This window comes from Hordeum vulgare, chromosome 1H, assembly GCF_904849725.1.
Source record: "Hordeum vulgare subsp. vulgare chromosome 1H, MorexV3_pseudomolecules_assembly, whole genome shotgun sequence".
Lineage (NCBI taxonomy): Eukaryota > Viridiplantae > Streptophyta > Magnoliopsida > Poales > Poaceae > Hordeum > Hordeum vulgare.
In genome coordinates, this window is record NC_058518.1 from 389,569,383 (window position 1) to 389,580,001 (window position 10,619).

The 10,619-nt window shown below is 38.2% G+C and overlaps 1 long non-coding RNA gene across 2 annotated transcripts; it reads right to left on the reverse strand.

Moving 5' to 3' along the window:
- Positions 1-4,206: 4,206 nt before the first annotated feature.
- Positions 4,207-5,519, reverse strand: LOC123411824. 2 transcript variants are annotated; one of them, XR_006613336.1, is made up of 4 exons: positions 5,418-5,519; positions 5,194-5,307; positions 4,634-4,833; positions 4,207-4,535 (listed from the first exon to the last, which is right to left on the reverse strand). It is a non-coding gene; the product is annotated as an uncharacterized LOC123411824 (long non-coding RNA). The 2 variants fall into 2 exon arrangements; XR_006613338.1 differs by having other exon boundaries at positions 5,414-5,485.
- Positions 5,520-10,619: the final 5,100 nt, after the last annotated feature.

A 10,619-nucleotide genomic window follows, 5' to 3' on the forward strand; every position in this document is an offset into this window, starting at 1 on the left:
GAAACAAATTGGTTTAATCTCAATGAAATGTACTACTATATAGTATACTTATGGTGGAGGGTGCGTGAAATTGATATGTTTTTATAGGCCGATTGTTGCTGATGGATAGAAAAAACATTGAGCCGATCAAAACTGTACACCGAATTCAAAATTTAACAACTCAATTGGATGAAAGTGCTTCAAAATTAGGAAACATAAAAAATTAAAATAATTGAAAAGGAGAGCTCCTTGAGAAATTGTTGAGTAGGTCAAAATTGGATGAGCCAATTTTAAATTAAAGATTTCAATTAATTATGAGGCCTTAAAAATTAATAAGCATAATATATAGTATAAAAAGATTGGATGAGAGAGATTTAAAAAATTATTGACCTGGTCAAAATTGGGTGATCCAATTTTAATTGAAAACCTCAATTAAAAATATATCATTAAAAGTTAATGCGCAAATACAAATTTATTTAGTATAGAAACTTAATTAACTAAAAATCAAAAAAAAAAATTGTAATTTATTTAACGTAACTTAATTAGACGCTCTAATCATTATATTTTATGTGTTTATGCACGATCTTTTATGGGTTGAGTTTATTTACTTAATGTTTGTATCGCAAATTTATGGAATAAATTTTTACCGTCTTCCGAGTCAGCTCCACTCAAAGGGAACATTTCTCTACGGCTACAAGGTTCTTAACTGATGTCATTCAAGATCAAATAGAGGACTACACCTAGAGGTTTCTCCTTCTCCTATAGGATCCCTAGCGTACTTTTTTCATAAATTCAAAATAGAAATACCAAGTGAAGACACGAAACTACTTCATTTTGACGACATAATTTACATACAGTTTTTCCTTTAGAAAGACCCTGAAGGGATTACAAAGAGAGAAAGAAGACTACCTTTTGACTACCTTCACCACGAAATGATACAATGCCTCAAAGGCTTTATTACAAACTGTAGATAGCAACTACTAATACGATTACTGAGGAGTGTGAGGGGTGTGATGCTCGGGTGTTGCGATGCTCTGGAGTCTCGTGTTCTGTCCCCTCCGCGGCGCCTAGTCCCTCCTTTTATAGTGTGCGAGGGATGTTAGATGCTCCCTTCTTTATTTGTATGTGTCGTAGCTGGAGCCTGAAGTATACCATAGCTTGACACGTCATATGCATTGCATGACTTCCCTGATATTTTTGTTCGCCAAAATTTTAAAACACTAATTAAACTGCCCCTGATTTCTAGGGTGGGCCTGTGGGCCTAACTAATGAAGAATTTTTACAATCATCAATTACGTAACGTACGTAAAAATAGTTGTACTCCCTCCGTCATGTTTAGAAGGCATGCATGGAAAATCTCTGGGACCAAGGTAGTTACCGATTGGTTATGAGATGTAGCACGTGTAGATGCTAATGCGCCTAATCAACTGAGAAAATACTAGTACTAATGCGTGAGCAACAAATTAGGAGGGCACATGCATGAGTAGTACTAGTACTAATTAATAGAAGTAATTACTTTCGTGCCTTAAATCTTGTCTATTTTGAAAACACACGCAAGTTTAATTGTGCCTTCTAAACCTAGACGAAGAGAGTACTATTACTCTTTGTTTAGACTGAGAATTTTGTCCAAACCGAAGCTTCGTCGTGGCTAAAATTCTGGCTTCTGGTTGCACGGTAAAATATTTTATAATATGGTTGGATGTATAAATCGGTCCAATATCTTAACTCCATTGATTGCATGCGAAGCTGTACTCCTTCCGTCCGGTGAAGAGCGTACATTTGGCCTTAAAATTCGTCCACAAAGAAGTGTACTTTTATCTTTTCAATGCACTTTAAAGTAGAAAGAAATGCTTCTCTCATCACACGGTAATCAAGACCAATAACATTGTACACATAGTCTCCTTAATTTCTACATGCACTTAGGCTGGCCATAGTGTGGAGTATCATATACTCTCTCCATCACGGTTTAGAAGGCATAGTTAAACTTGCGTGCGTTTCCAAAATAGACAAGGTTTAAGGCGTGAAAGCAAGTACTCTCATTAATTAGTATTAGTACTACTCATCCATGCGTCCTCCTAATTTGCTGCTCACGCATTAGTATTAGTATTTTCTCAGTTGATTAGGCGCATTAGCATCTACACCTACTACATCTCACAACCAATCGGTGACTACCTTGATTCCAGAGATTTTCCAAGCGTGCCTTCTAAACCGTGACGGAGGGAGTAGTAGTATCATGCATATGATACTATTGTATGATACTACCTTCATAGTGCATAGTAGCATAAAGTAGTATCATAGATGACCTTATTTATTGACATGCATGACACATAGTAGCATAGCATTTAATATGTTACGGTATCTACCTATGTTACTCTAACCCTCTCTCTCTTCTTTAATTATCTGCCAGATCAGCATGTTTGCTAGTCTCAAGTACATGATACTACCTTAGTTACTCCCACTATGGCCAGCCTTAGCTCATTGAGGGTTGGGTAATTAAAGAGGAGAAAGATGATGGCTTGCACCTTTTCAATGCATTTTTTACTCCACCTTATAATTTATCCTAAAATATCTATATGTACACTTTTCATCGCACGGAGGGAGTATGGATTATTATCTACACAAGCTAACACCCTTTACATACCTTATTGTTTGTGTAATTAAGTCATGCATTCTTTACTAGTTTGGCTCTTCTTGTGTGCAATCTTCGTCTATACTCTTGTACTCCCTCCGTAAAGAAATATAAGAGCGTTTAGAACACTCTTATATTTGTTTAGAGAGGGAGTACTTTGGTTGAAAGGACGGGTTATCTCCGCATTCCTGAATGCACTCTTTCGACAAGTAGGCTAGCTGGAGCAGAAGGTAGAGCCACCGGTCTTGTCCTCTTCCCCAACTGAAACCGGGGCTCGGGTGTCATCAAAAGGCATACATGTTGTATTGTTTGTCTGAATTGCTTCAAAGTTGTATTCAGGACAGTGTAGAGCCACAACCTGATTCTTGTTTCTACTCTCATTTACGCCGCGGCACTGGTTTCTTATGTAGCTGCCCGCGAAGACAGGGCCGCTCCCCGGCGTGGTCCTCCGGTTGTCCTAGGTGGAGTTGGAGCAAGCGACGAACAACTCATTGGCATTGGCGGGACGAGCAAGACGTACCGTGGCTGGCTCGCCGATGGCAAAGCGTGATGAAGGATATGAGTTCCTGTCATCATAGGTATTGCATTGCAAAATCATCATGCTCTGTTTTACTCTGTTAGGTTCAACTCTGAACTTTCTCAAAAAAGTCTAAATTGTGAAGAAGAGGACATGCATCATCCATGACCATTCATTGGCATCTATATCTTATTCCTCCATGACTGACGCTAAATTCTGAGAGAATGGCTGAATTCTGCCATGCCGACACTAAATCCCAAGGATGATGATGCTAGCCTAGGACCATGAGAAAGTTCTGGCCAATAAGTTTATTGATGATGAATTATTACACGTGTATGGTCAGGCTAATTATTACACTTGATGATGATTTGTGCTTGGGAAACTTGTGTAGTTTGCCTAGAATTCCTTGTTTTTTTCCTCAAATTTTCATGCTGTAACAACTGATTGGAATTTCCGTTAATGGGAAACTTTGGAAATCGACGGGAGGCCCTCGGTTTTAAAAGAAACGGTGTGTGTCCTTTTTTAGCTAGGGATTCTGGGAAAGATGGTGCTCCTAAAAGATTCAGTATAGCATAATCAAGTGTTCAGTGGTTGAAATCTTGAGCAACCTGGAGGCTCTATTAGTATAACATGTCCTGCTGGAGAGATATGTCACTGGACAGTTTGGCATGGTGAGGAGAGGAAATCCGGACTGAGGGGCATATATTGGGATCAAATCAAATCACAATACACACATGACTAGGATCTTAAAAAGTTACCATCAAAGCGCAGCAGGTTTGGCAATCTCTTTTTTCATATGGAAGCAGTAGGCAATACGTTTAGACAGGTATCACAACCGGCAGTAGCAACCTGATGAAGGATCCAACTAAGCTAGATCACCCAAAGAGAACACTGGTTATAGCACTATTCATTCAGATAAGTTTGTGTGAGGTTAGCATCACATGATCAGGTTACTTTTGTTGGTCAGCAGCAGGAACAAAATCAATTTAATAGTAACAAATTGACCTAGCCTACCTAGAGAACCGTGCCCATATGCATATATAGAAGCTCTCCAAGTTCCAAGCAAGAGGTAACACTAATGTACATTAAACAGTATCTAATTATTTAATCTGGACGAGACCTCTCGTCTCATCAGCAACAGATACGACAGAGAAAGAGAAACTCAACAGACGACAACACTGGAAATACAATCAGCCGTTGTCACAACATTCTTAGATATGATATAATATGCCTTAATTTGATCCAATGTAAGACGGCATACTAATTGACTCGATCACTCCGATGGACATTATTGCGAACTCCGATGGACATTATTGCGAACTCCAGGCATCTCCTACCAACGTTCCGATAAAAACTGCCCCCGCATATTCCAAGAAACGATTATAGTATACTGACCGCTGACGCCGACGCCTGCAGATTCAGATGATATAATTAACTGATACCGATAAAAACAAGCATTCTTAGATGTATGTATTGTCTGAGAGAAGAGAGGATGTTTAAGATCATACCAGCGGTGATCCTCGGGCCTAGGTTCGACATGCTCAGAGAGTTGTTTCAGCAAACGGACGTTTTTGTTGCCTAACCTTTCCTCAAGACAGTACTCCTCATGCCACGCGGAAATCTGATTGTAGAGCTCCTCCTTCCTGACTTGGATGATGGCCAAGCGAATCAGAGCATCCTTCTTTTGATCGGGCGTGAGCTCCTGGGACTAGAAAATAATAAGAGATGCATCTGATGTGATTATTTCTTCTTCATTTTTTTAGAGGTGCAGCTATATTAGTGTAACATGCACGTTCTTATGGAAAAGTACAAAACATGAAGGGATTTCATCTCGAATAGATGAAGAAGATGATAGGTACGATGATGAACCAAACATCCTACCTTGAATTGAAGGTGATGATCAAATTAAAACTGTACACATTCACATACGAAGAAGAAAACTCAATCGATGACGATGAACCAATCAATTTGAACTACCAAAACGTCTTATTTATTTATTAGGAACAGAGGGATTAGAACGGAACGGTTTGAAAATAGATTAAGGGGGCCGGGGAGAGTAGACACGTACAATCCCTGCCCAAGACAGCGGACGCCCAAAAGCCTCCGCCGCTCTCCTCGCCGCTTGTCGAAGCGCGGTGGCCATGGCCTGACCTCTCATAGCTCGCTCCAATCGACGACGTGCCTGTCCGACCGTATGGATGCTTGTTATATACATACACGCGCGACCGATCGTATGATTATAGGAGAAATCGATCAATCAAGAGAGGGAAGAGATGCAGAATACGTACGTACCAAATTCAGAGAAGGTTAGGGTTCCTCGCTCGCCCGATCCCCTTTCTTCTTTCCGCCGCCCACTCCTTTTTTCTCACACAATATCGCAGATAGACTTAGGGTTTATCTACGTTTCTTTTCTTCTTTTTTGTTGAGGCCGAGACGGTTTGCGAGCTCGTCAAGCCCAGCCCAGCCCATGCATGCAACCTTACTACTTTTGCTATTTTTCACGCACAAACAGCCGGCCTTTTAAGCCCATCTACTCTTTTTCTCTTTTCTTTTGACGAACAACTAGCAAAAAAGCCCGTGCGTTGCAAGGGAAGAGAAAATAACACACGCTTTGAACGTAATATATTAACACATTTGTGTTGTCGACGATGGCCTCAGTGCTCACACAACGAAAACGCGTTCGAATGTACAATCACTCGGAATAAGATGAGAAATATTTCCGCGAGAGGCACGGTTTTTCCTTCACGAGAGACACGGGTCGTGCCTCTCGGAAAGGAAAAAATACGTGTTTTCTGGTTTTTTTTCCAATCGCGTGAGGCATATTTTTTTAGTCTGGTTTTTTTATGCAAAAAAAGTTCGTCGAAATCTATCAACATGGGATCTAGTTTTGAAGATCTCGACGCGAGAAAGCCAACGGTGAAACGGTTCGAGATTTGAACGCACGGTTTAGGAGATAAAACGTTTTGAAAATACAGATCTACGAAAAAAAGGAAAACTCTCAGGTTGCGACAAGTGGCACGCATGCAGTGCACCACTTATCACAACCTGTGAAGATAGGAGTAATCGTTGGGAAGTGTATTCGCTAACTAGTGATTTTCGTAATAGAAGAAGCAATCAAGCCCAATTGTTACTTTTGATTTGACTAGCAAAAGAGCCCGTGCGTTGCAACAGAAGAGAAAATAACACACACTCTGAACGCAATATATTTTCACATGACATCACATTTGTGTTGCCGACGATGACTTTAGTGCTCACACAATGAAAACGCGTTTGAATATACAGTCACTCGGAATAAGATGAGAAATATGTTGTTTCTTCCCACGAGGTTTTTCAAAGGTGTGCATGTGTTGTTAACGATGTTTTCTTTCCTCTCAGTTTGATTTTAATTTAGTAGATGTTTATTGCAATTCGTATCGTCGCCGGAAAAAGAGAAAAAAAGGACCGTGCACTACAGATTAAGTTTGCATCAAAATTAATATTTAAGAAGTATTCAACATCTAAAAATAACATCCTATTTAGATTTTACACATTTTTTAATCAAATTATATATATAACATGTTAAAATCGGAGTTACGGTTTAAAAGATATGGATAATTTTGTTTTAGATAAAACGTGGATTGATTAACTGAAAAGTTAGGGTTTTTTTGTTAAAATACGGAGGGCGGGTTCATTACCTGAGACATCAGGGGATTTTCGAAAAGAGCAAAAAAAACGATTTGTTTTCTGACTTACATCCGGACTGCGGGTTGATTACCTAAAACATCAGAGGGTTTTCTGAAAAATGCAAAAAACGATTCGTTTTTGACTCAAAAACATACTGCGGGTTGAATACTGGAAAAACGAGAGGTATTTTTACAAAATGACCGCGACGGACTATAGAAACACTCCGCACTTTATTATTAGAAGAAAGATTGGTTTCACTCAAACAAACACTTTTGAAGTGCTCCGACTCCAAGCAAGGCTGCGAGAACGAAGAATCAAACTCATCACAACACATTAACCACTAGACTAACTAGGCGATGTTGTTCGTTATCCGGAATAAGTACTATATTACCTTATTACTACTACATAAAACATATACTATATACCCAGAGTAAATTATTTCAAAAAAGAAAACGAAAAACCTGAAAAGGAATTCACAAAAAATAGGAAAAATAGGTCCTTGAATTGTTCTTTTTTTCAAAATTTCGGTAAAATGTTAATCAAATTTTAAAAAATGTTCATCTGTTTCCAAAATTAGTTTATCACTTTCTCAAAGAAGAATATTCACAAATATAAATAACCGTTCATTGATTTGCAAAAAAAGTTCATCAATTCTGAAAAAACGTTTAGAATTTTTTTTTAAAGATTATAAATTTTGAAAAATTAATTAATTTTGGAAAAAAACTTTCACAAATTGGAAAAAACAGTTCACTGATTTTAAAATAATTTTATCAACTTTGAAAAAATTCACAAATTTGAAACGGTTCAGCGGTTTTGGAAAACTTTCATTGGTTATAATAAAAGTGCATTGATTTTGAAAAACAATCATCAATTTTTAGAAACAAGTTTGCATGTTTGAAAATAATTTCATCAATTTTGAAAAACAGTTCAGAAATTTGAAAAGTTCAGCAATTTTGAAAGAAAGTTCATTGATTTTGAAAAAAGTTCATCCATTCTTAGAAACAAGTTTGCATATTTGAAAACATTTCATTGATTTTCCAAAAAAATCATCAAATTTGAAAAATTGTTCATCAATTCTAAAATTATTTCACCGATTTAAGAAAATCTTCATTCAATTAAAAAATCATATATTTGAAAAAAGATCATGGATTTTGCAAAAAAAATAAACTTTGAAAAAAAATCATTGATTTTGAATACAGTTCATAAAAAACATTTCATCAAGTTTGGCAAAAGGGAAACATAATTAAAAATTGAATAAAACCGCCCCAAATAAAAAAGAAAAACAGAAAAGGAGAAAAGAAATAGAAATAGAAAAACAAATGGAAAAAAGAAAAAGAAGTAAGAAAAAAAAAGAGAAGAAATTGTAGCTGGCCGGTACGGTGATTAGTGCATGTACAAATGATGTGGATGGTACGGTGATTAGTGCATGTACAAATGACCAGCAGATCCTCGATTCCAGTCATACCACCCGGGAGCATGCCGTTTTTTGCGTTAAAAACAGAAGGTGAAAATTTAAGATGAAACGGACGGCGCAGACGGGACGCACGCGCTTGTCCTTCCCTGGCTTGTCCGTCGGTGGCACAAAGCATCCGTCGGCGGACAGGATGGGACCAAAGGATGCATCCGAGCGTTGTCCGAGAAAAGGCCCGGATATGACCCCCATTGTCCATCCCAAATGCACATAATTCAGGTCAAAAGGATGTCCGTTTGGGGTGGAGTTGGCCTAAGGTCCCCTAGAGTTGCTTCATTAATTAAAAGTGACTAGAGTTGCTTCATTAATTAAAAGTGATAGTACATCACAAAGAGGATCCTCAAATAAACTGAAACTACAAACACATGGCGTCCCTTTCAGCAAACAAGACCTTGGAAGAAAAATAAAAACACGGTCCATTCTTGTCGCATCAGGCGACCTCACGGGCCAATATCTTCAGAATGTTCCTCGCCATCGTCAGCCATAGGATAGAAGGCCTCACTCTGGGGTTTGAACATATGCACATCTATCGGAACCAATATCTTGACTGGTGTGTTGTCTCGGCGGCACCTTGTCCTTTGTGTCATGGTATAATCTTGAATGTCATGGGTTTTGATCTCGTGTAGTGTCATGCAACGTATGATAGCTACTGCCATGGAGCCGAATAGTTGTGCCCTAAACACTCGAGAACCCACGTGGAACAACTAACCGCTAACGATAAAAAATAGCTTTAAACCAGACACGAATGCAACGGTACCATACTGCCAGGGAGGAGGGAGCAATATAAACCCATCTCACATTTGATTTCTTCAAGGTAGAGACATTTTCAATATTTTTTCTCTATTATATTATTCGTGGAAAATGTTTGTGATTTTGAAAAATGTTCCCGAAATACAAAAAATATTCATAAATTCATAAAATGTTCATCTATTTTAATAAAAAATCGAAAATTTCAAATATATAATGAATTGGAAATTGTTCCCATGTTTCAAAAAATGCTCATGTGTTTCAGAAAAACTTGAGTAATTAAAATTTTGTTTATGATTATGATAAAATATGCATGATTTTTTTTAAGTCACGATTTTTTTTATAAATATGATAAAATATGCATGATTTAAAAAAAAGTTCACCGATTTATAAAACAATTTGTGGACTCGGAAAAAGTTCAAGAGTTCGAGCATATTTGAAAGAAAAGAAAAAAGAATATTGTATAAGAAAAAAAAGAGGAAAACAAAAAGAAAACCGGTTCAGGAATGGTTCCGAACCTTTCCTAAAACTGGTGGGGAGAAAAAAAGAGGAAAAATAGGGATCGCGCTGTATCTTGACATCCCGACTCAAAAAGAAAAAAAGAGTCTCTTGACGTCGCTTTTGGCTCTGTTGCGCTCGAGCAATGTCCTGCTGGCCCACACCAAGCGATCTTGTACCTTGTCTCAAAAAAAAAAATCGATCTTGTACCTCCACCTAACCAAACTGCACTATGCAGGACTGAGGCCCAGTTCTTTTGCTAGAATCTGGGGATTCTCCCAGAATCTGACCCCTCCCCAGCTTCTCCCAGAATCTTGGAGCCTCATTTATTTTACAATCCTATCTAGTTAAGGTCTAATTAGATAGGATTGTAAAACAAATGGGGGTCAAAGATTCTGGGAGAAGCTGGGGAGGGGTCGGATTCTGGGAGAATCCCCAGATTCTGGCAAAAGAACTGGGCCTGAGCTGGTTTTGGTGCAGCAGGACCTCAAGTTAGTCATGCATTATGCACTCCAGAGTTATAATACTGTTCAAGTTTCAAGTAAGCCCAATCTCCCACTGCAGATTGCCCTTCACACGTGTGCTTGTCTTTGTCAGTAACCAACACACACTTGAGGCAACCCATGCAGTTTGTAAACATTGTTCATATATATCTGAGCCCAAACACTTGAGGCAACCCATACAGTTTGTAAACATTGACCATATATATCTGAGCCACTGTCAAAAGTGAATCTGAATACATTGATTCCTTTACTCAATCAGTAATAATAAAAATTGTAACAACAGGAATCCAGATAAATCTGGCCTCAAGATCTTTTTAAGCACAACATATATCTAAGTAACAAACATGAGGTAACCAGATTTCTGAATCCCTATCTTGACGACAGTGAAACGATTCTTTTTTTACTTTCAAAATCAAAATGCCTAATGCAAGTGCGAAATCCATGATTTTTGTTCCCCTATCTACACTGGGACCATATCTATATCTACAACAATTCCGAATGTGGTAATCAAAACCACTCTCCTTCCTTATGTGAGTTCTGATACTTGAGTGACCCATTGCCGCTTGGACACGGTTTCAAGCATCCAATGAGGATCTTCAAGAGACCGGATGT